The sequence below is a fragment of the Astatotilapia calliptera genome, chromosome 3 (genome assembly GCF_964374335.1).
Source record: "Astatotilapia calliptera chromosome 3, fAstCal68.1, whole genome shotgun sequence".
In the NCBI taxonomy this organism is placed as follows: Eukaryota; Metazoa; Chordata; class Actinopteri; order Cichliformes; family Cichlidae; genus Astatotilapia; species Astatotilapia calliptera.
Window position 1 is genome coordinate 12,910,200 of NC_137424.1, and position 8,755 is coordinate 12,918,954.

An 8,755-nucleotide genomic window follows, 5' to 3' on the forward strand; every position below is an offset into this window, starting at 1 on the left:
ACAAGCTGTTTTGGTAAAGCAATATATATGATTATTAAAGATAAAATATAGTGTTAATTTGTTTGAGTTCCTTCCCTCTCTCTTTACTTCTCACTCTGTTTTGAAGCATCTGCCTTCCAGCAGATGGGGGAGACTGTATTGGCAGCTGCTTTCCAGGAGGATGTAGCTCATCTGTATCACGAGGCCTGTTGGGCCATATACATCCTAAGAGTAAGAGTAATTTCCTGCTCTCTCTTTTCCTCTCTAACTTTTCCCTGTGTGCATTAGGGCTGCCACAAACGATTATTTTGATAGTCGACTAGTCACCGATTATTTTTGCGATTAGTCGACTAATCAGATTAGGGCTGCACGATTAATCGTTAGAAAATCGCGATCTCGATTCATACTTATGTGCGATCTCATTTCCAAATGATGATTTAAAAAAAAAAAAGAAAAAAAAAGACGACGACGATTGTACCGCATTTTGATCCGGGACGTACTCTGCATGAAACCAAGCGCTCACTCTTCCTGCTCAACAAATGACAAGGGCGGAGCCTTATACCACGTGATACAGAAGCTGTGCCGTGTGATGCTAATATTAGCAGGGAAAAAACAACGGAGAGCACGTCAGGGATGAGGAGAAAGTGATAGGAGAAAATCCGTCCCGGTCAACCACCCAAACATCAATAACGGGAACCTTATACAGTGCTTCCCTATACCCGTCGAACTCCCGCAGGCACAAAGAAATTACGGAGGCTATCACTTATCACCTGACCAAAGATATGGCTCCCATCAACACTGTGCAAAACGAGCGATTTAGGAAAATGATCAACACCCTAGACCAGGGGTGCCCAATCCCGGTCCTCGACAGCTACCGTCCTGCAGCTTTTAGATGCATCCTTGTTCCCACACACCTGAATCAAATGAATGGCTTGTTATCAGGCCTTTGCCAAACATGATGGCATGCTGAAGAGATCAAACCATTTGATTCAGGTGTGTGGGAACAAGGATGCATCTAAAAGCTGCAGGACGGTAGCTCTCGAGGACCGGGATTGGGCACCCCTGCCCTAGACAAACGCTACACAGTGCCGTCCCGCAACTATTTTCCTATTGTTGCACTACCTGCTCTATACACGCAGTGTCGAGCAACGGTGGAGACGGAATTTCAAGCAGTACAACATTTTGCGGCAACAACAAAACATGAGACATTTGTTGTTTTTATGTTTATTTATTGTTTTTATGTTCAGTCTCAACTGTTACGAAGTTGATGTGCAGTTAATAAGCGCAATAAATATTTATACTGGAAAAGAAAATCGTTGCCCCTGGTGAGAGGCGGCGGGCTGGGGTGGGTATTCTAATATCCCCTCGGCGTGCTGCCGGTACGTTGGGGTTTTTCCCGGTGGACGAGAGGGTTTGTTCCCTGAGCCTTAGGGTCGGGGAACGGGTCCTGACTGTCATCTGCGCTTATGCGCCGAGTGGCAGTTCAGAGTACCCAGCCTTCTTAGAGTCCCTGGGGGGGGGGTGCTGGAAGGTGCTACACCTGGAGACTCTGTTGTACTGCTGGGAGACTTCAATGCTCACGTGGGTAACGACAGCAAGACCTGGAGGGGCGTGATTGGGAGGAACGGCCTCCCTGATCTGAACCCGAGCGGTGCTTTGTTAATGGACTTCTGTGCTAATCACAGTTTGGCCATAACGAACACCCTGTTCGAACATAAGAGTGTCCATAAGTGCACGTGGCACAAGGACGCCGTAGGTCGATGATCGATTTTGTAATCGTATCACCAGACCTGCGACCACATGTTCTGGACACTCGGGTAAAGAGAGGGGCTGAGCTATCAACTGATCACCACCTGGTGGTGAGTTGGATCAGGTGGCGGGGGAGGACGCTGGACAGACCTGGTGCACCTAAACGCGTAGTGAGGGTGTGCTGGGAACGTCTAGCAGAGGCCCCAGTCCGCGAGATCTTCAACGCACACCTCCGGCAGAGCTTCAACAGCATTCCGAGGGAGACTGGGGACATTGAGTCCGAATGGACCATGTTCAGCGTCTCCATTGCCAAAGCTGCTGCATTGAGCTGCGGCCGCAAGGTGGTTGGTGCCTGCCGTGGTGGTAATCCCCGAACCAAATGGTGGACACCAGAGGTGAAGGGAGCCACCAGGCTGAAGAAGGAGTCCTATCGGGCTTGGTTAGCCTGTGGGACTCCGGAGGCAGCCAACAGGTATCGACAGGCCAAGCGGAATGCGGCTCGGGCAGTGGCTGAAGCAAAAACTCGGGTGTGGGAGGAGTTCGGAGAGGCCATGTAAAAAGACTTTCGGACTGCCTCAAAGAGATTCTGGCAAACCGTCAGGCGTCTCAGGAGGGGAAAGCGGTGCTCTACCTGCACTGTGTATAGTGCTGGCGGAGCGCTGCTGACGTCGACTGAGAAAATTGTCAGGCGGTGGAAGGAATACTTCGAGGACCTCCTTAATCCCACTGACACGTCTTCCGAGGAGGAAGCAGAGTCTGGGGATGAGGGGAATGACCCGCCAATTTCCAGGGGTTCGCATTGCCGGCAATAAGTCGGACTCATTCCCGGTGGGTGATGGGCTCCGCCAGGGCTGCCCTTTGTCTCCGGTTCTGTTCATAATTTTTATGGACAGGATTTCTAGGCGCAGCCAAGTGGCGGAGGGCTTTCGCTTTGGTGGCCTCAGAATCTCATCTCTGATTTTTGCGGATGATGTGGTTCTGTTGGCTTCATCGGGTGAGGGCCTCCAGCTCACACTGGAACGGTTCGCAGCCGAGTGTGAAGCAGCGGGAATGAGGATCAGCACCTCCAAATCTGAGGCCATGGTTCTCAGCCGGAAAAGGGTGGAGTGCCCACTCCGGGTCGGGGATGAGTTCCTGCCCCAAGTGGAGGAGTTCGAGTATCTTGGGGTCTTGTTCGCGAGTGATGGGAGAAGGGAGCCGGAGATCGACAGACGGATTGGGGCTGCAGCTGCAGTAATGCGGACGCTGCACCGGTCCGTCGTGGTGAAGAGGGAGCTGAGTGTAAAAGCGAAGCTTTCAATTTACCGGTCGATCTACGTCCCTACCCTCACCTATGGCCACGAGCTGTGGGTTGTGACCGAAAGAACGAGATCGCGGATACAAGCGGCAGAAATGAGCTTCCTCCGAAGGGTGGCTGGCCTCTCCCTTAGAGATAGGGTGAGAAGTTCGGCCATCCGGGAGGGGCTCAGAGTAGAGCAGCTGCTGCTCCACATCGAAAGGAGCCAGCTGAGGTGGTTCGGGCATCTGACAACGATGCCCCCTGGGCGCCTCCTGGGTGGGGTGTTCCAGGCATGTCCCACCGGGAGGAGGCCCCGGGGCAGACCCAGGACACGCTGGAGAGATTATATTTCTCGGCTGGCCTGGGAACGCCTTGGTATTCCCCGCCCCCGCGACCCGGCCTCGGATAAAGCGGATGAAGATGGATGGATGGATGGATGGATGGAAGAAAATCGTGAGAGAATCGTGATCTCAATTCTAAGCCAAAAAATCGTGATTCTCATTTTATGCAAAATCGTGCAGCCCTAAATCAGATCATCATCCATTGTATGTAAAACGTACAGCTTATTGCACCAGCAGCATCTGCTCTTATATAACTATCATTAACTTACATATTTAAGTGTTTCAGGTATGTGCTAACTAAAAATAAAGACAAGATGATAGTATATTAAATTTTAATGAAATTTGCAGATTGTTTCGGTGAAGTTTAATAAACTCAGCCGTCTGCTCCTTGCTATCTAAAATATAACAGGACACTGGAGTATATTCTCCAGCATCTCACACTTCTGATAATCAGTTGTCTGCGTGACGTTTACTCAGCTGTGTAAAAACTATAACTTTAATCTTAGCCAAACCGATTTGCTCAGGAACAAATAAAATACTAAAAAAAGCCAAACAATAACATTTTTAAGTTATCTAAGTGACTTATATCATGTTTAACCTGAGTAGCGAAAGACGGCGGTGGGTTTGAAAACGATTTGCCGGGAGTCCGGTGTTCTCACCGGCTCTAATGAGCCTTGCTCCCGGCTAGCTATCGAGCTAGTGGGTAACAGACGTCTCTGAAAACGTCGGAGCGCTTTTGAAATATGTGGTGTCTTGATAAACTGAGCAGATATTTGAGGTTTACACAGCTACACTCTCGCCTGAAAACATGTTAAACGTTTATTTTGTGACCCAGAAAGAATAATAAGAGTAATATTAAAACTAACTAGCTGCCGCCATTGTTGGAAACTGAGCTGGGCTGCGCTATGAATTCTGGGACACAACTTCTTCTTCTTCGGGGTTTAACGGCAGCTGGCATCCTTGTACATGCAGTGCTGCCATCTTCTGTTTCAGTCCGTTATTACACTCTTAAATCCTACTACTTATTCCTGCGTCTTTTGCGATCTTACAAAGCTTCAAACGACGATTTTGATAGTCGATGTAATCGTGACTAGTCGACTAATCGTGGCAGCCCTAGTGTGCATCAGACTTTCGCCCCCCTCTTCTTTGTCACTCCAATGTTCTCAGCTCAGGCTGCATAGGAAGCTGGCATTTCTCTTGCCGGGCTTATTAAAGCCTGTGCTTTAGAGCTCTGGAGGGGGGCTAACACTCGAGGGGGACATGACAGTCATTGGCAGCGACAGCAGTTTAGTGACAGCTTCCTAATGTCAACAGTCACATGGACAGGAAAACATCTAAACGGATAGAAGAGAGGTGGATGGAGAGAGACAGGGAAGGTCAGAAGTTGTGGATGAACTCAGCGTGCGGTTCCTGCGTCTTCTTTCCCTGCGCCGTGCAGCTGCTTCAGTGGGAATAAATCCTCATTAGGATGGAAATGGGAAGGCAGACTAACAGAGACGGCTGCTGGAAATGAGTGGGAGTAAAAACGAGATGGAGATGAGGGAGTAGATGATCAAACCTTCAACGTTTTAAACTTTTTTTTTCTTTTTTTTTTAACATCCATTGGGCTCCCAGACAGCCAATCAGTCCTTCTGTCTGTAAAGACTGACAGTAGCTGCTTTTTACTTCTCATCCCTCCCTTCTTTGCACCTTTCAAAACCAACTCTCGTCTTTACTGCAGGGCTCTAGACTAACTTTTAGCCATGGGCTTACCGGTACGCCTAACTTTAAAAAGTTAGGCGCACACAAATTTTATAATAATTTATATAATATAATGTGTTTTTCTGGATACACTGTGCTTTTTCAGCATTCAAAGATTGATGACACCGTGTCAGAGCACTGGCTATGAATTTCAGAAGGATCAGGCCTTAACAGAAAAGTTAGCAATAGTTCTTTTCCTATTACAGCTACATCCACTTCTGTCGTGCCTAGGCTGCTCACTAGGGCTGGGTATCATCACTGATTTCTATAATCCATTTGATTCCTATTTTCAAAGTCCCGATTCGATTCAACTTAGCCTCAGACAGTCAGAAATATTATAACTCTGATCATTTATCAGTACTGACTTCATCATAATTGTGAACATCACAGCAGATGCCTTTGTGTGAAAGTAACTGAGAATAAAACACAGAAAAACATGAAGGAGATTTTCCTGGTCTGGCTTTTTATAGCAGATATCCTTAAAAATATTCTACAATGTTCTGCATATGAAGTTTAAATTTCTTCAGTATTGAACAACAGAAAAAATAGGCTTTCTTGTCCGAGGTCATTTAAGTGAAAAAAAGAAAAAGACAGCAGCCGACAGCGCTGTAAACAACGGTAGACTGGTGGGTAATAAGCAAATGAATAATACAGAAAACAGAGATTGGAGACGGGAAACTGTTCTTGAAGTACAGAGAGAGATAGAGAGAGAGAGATAGCTGTGCATGGAGTGTGATTTTAATAGTCGTGGAAGCAAAACAGCAAAATTCATGACGACATTGATCAAATGTGAAGCGCAGTTTGCTGCTTCTTTTGCTGCTGGCTCTGTGAATTTTGGTTGGAGAGACAAAACCTGCAGCTCAGAATCAGCGCAAGAAGACGTAAACGCAGCGCGGACCGGACGCATCAGGATCGCTAAGCTCCGACAGCGTGTCCGTCTACGAGCCGTCGGGTGAGAAAGCCGAGAAGGACAAAGTTGATTCTGATGCGTCGGGTCCGTTCTGTGTTTACGTCTTTGTGTGGAATCAGTGTACCTGCTCTCATTTACACGGATCCGCATTTGCGACCAAATTGGTTGCACTCTAGAGCCCTGTTACTTGATGAAAGTTGGTTTTGCAGAGTTAATCTTGCAGCTCAGCCACAGCATAGCCCTCAGCAACCAAGAGCATGCTAGCGGGCTGTTGTTATTATGTTATTATGTGCTTTTCGGAAAATAAGGCACTCTAAAAATCAGTCCTTTGATTTTTTCTGGAAATCGACAGTGCTCCTTATAATCCGGTTTGCCTTATGTCTCTACCAGCTTTGCACATCTAGAGACTGAAATCTTTGCCCATTCTTCTTTGCAAAACAGCTCCAGCTCAGTCAGATTAGATGGGCAGCGTTTGTGAACAGCAGTTTTCAGATTTTGCCACAGATTCTTGATTGGATTTAGATCTGGACTTTGACCGGGCCATTCTAACACATGGACATGTTTTGTTTTAAACCACTCCATTGTTGCCCTGGCTTTATGTTCAGGGTGGTTGTCCTGCTGGAAGGTGAACCTCTGCCCCAGTTTCAAGTCTTTTGCAGACTCCAAGAGGTTTTCTTCCAAGACTGCCCTGTATTTGGCTCCATCCATCTTCCCATCAACTCTGACCAGCTTCCCTGTCCCTGCTGAAGAGAAGCACCCCCAGAGCATGATGCTGCCACCACCATATTTGACAGTGGGGATGGTGTGTTCAGAGTCATGTGCAGTGTTAGTTTTCCACACAGAGCATTTTGCATTTTGGTCTCATCTGACCAGAGCACCTTCTTCCACATGTTTGCTGGGTCCCCCACATGGCTTGTGGCAAACTGCAAACGGGACTTCTTATGGTTTTCTGTTAACAATGGCTTTCTTCTTGCCACTCTTCCATAAAGCACAACTTTGTGCAGTGCACGACTAATAGTTGTCCTATGGACAGATTCCCCCACCTGAGCTGTGGATCTCTGCAGCTCGTCCAGAGTCACCATGGGCCTCTTGGCTGCATTTCTGATCAGCGCTCTCCTTGTTCGGCCTGTGAGTTTAGGTGGACGGCCTTGTCTTGGTAGGTTTACAGTTGTGCCATACTCCTTCCATTTCTGAATGATCGCTTGAACAGTGCTCCGTGGGACGTTGTTTCTTTTTGTAACCTAAGCCTGCTTTAAATTTCTCAGTAACTTTATCCCTGACCTGTCTGCTGTGTTCTTTGGACTTCATGGTGTTGTTGCTCCCAATATTCTCTTAGACAACCTCTGAGGCCGTCACAGAGCAGCTGTACTTGTACTGACATTAGATTACACACAGGTGCACTCTGTTTAATCATTAGCACTCATCAGGCAACGTCTATGGGCAACTGACTGCACTCAGACCAAAGGGGGCTGAACACACACCCCACTTTGCAGTTATTTATTTGTAAAAAATGTTTGGAATCATGTCTGATTTTCGTTCCACTTCTCACGTGTGCACCACTTTGTGTTGGTCTTTCACGTGGAATTCCAATAAAATTGATTCATGTTTGTGGCTGTAATGTGACAAAATGGGGAAAAGTTCAAGGGGGCCGAATACTTTTGCAAGTCACTGTTTGAATCCTGGTTGTGTTTACTAAACTGGAAACGATTTTATGTGCACGGCGCTCGAAAGTCTGTCAAATGTTTTAGTACGACTTTGCTAAGCTACGAAGCCGCACCGCTTGATGGATTGTTGGAGCATTACGGCTGTCGTAGGCAGGAGCCTCGCGGAGTGATACGTACTGTGCTTCAACATAATATTACTGCATTGTGTGTTTGTTTAACCTCTTTTTAAGTTTTGTGGATATTATACATGGTTGTGCTGAGGATATGTCGGCCAGTTTCCACTGGAAATGCCTTTTGGTTAAACTGTCAGCGAGGAATTTGCATTTGCACTGTTACATTTTTATATAAGTTTAATGCACATGAAAAGCAGCTGCTTATTTAAGTGAAAATACATTGATTGGGTTTTTTTTTTTTTGCACAAATGAAGTGGAGTTGTAAAGTATTTTGTCTCGTGTCAGTTATATCGTTATCGCACATTTTCAAATGTATATCGTGATGAATATTTTTGGCCATATCGCCCTGCTCTACTTCTACAACACGCCTTGTGTAGATGAGTTAGTGAGGCAAACTGATCAGCTGTCTTATTGTGTCTGTTGAGTGTTTGGTTTTGTGAACGGCCTCTTTAATGCACGAGGGTGTGACCATCCACATCCTTGTATCTGTCCACTGTCAGCCATTCATTTTGTGCAAATCTGGCCAAGTCTTCCAAGTGTGCGTGTTTTTTTTCCTTCTGACCAGATGCAGCTTTCTGCAACATCACTTTAATGTCCTTATACTGATCACCACACTGTGTATGTGCACTAAAACAGCAATCATTTCACTGCTCCTTTGTAGTGACAGGTTACAAAACGTCATTAGATGCTGCATGGCTGTACAAGATAGACTTTGGTTAGTAACAACTCTGAGGCCTTTACTGTGAAACAGAACGCTGTCTTATCCGGCTAACTTCAAGGTTTAATGTGGGATTTTTTTGTAATCCAAGACATAATGCCAGGTCAACTCATGCTTTGAACCTAATCTGCTCCAGAGCAAATCATGTTCCAAATGAGAGATCAACAGGTAGAAAATCACAACCTACTAACCAGTAAGACCG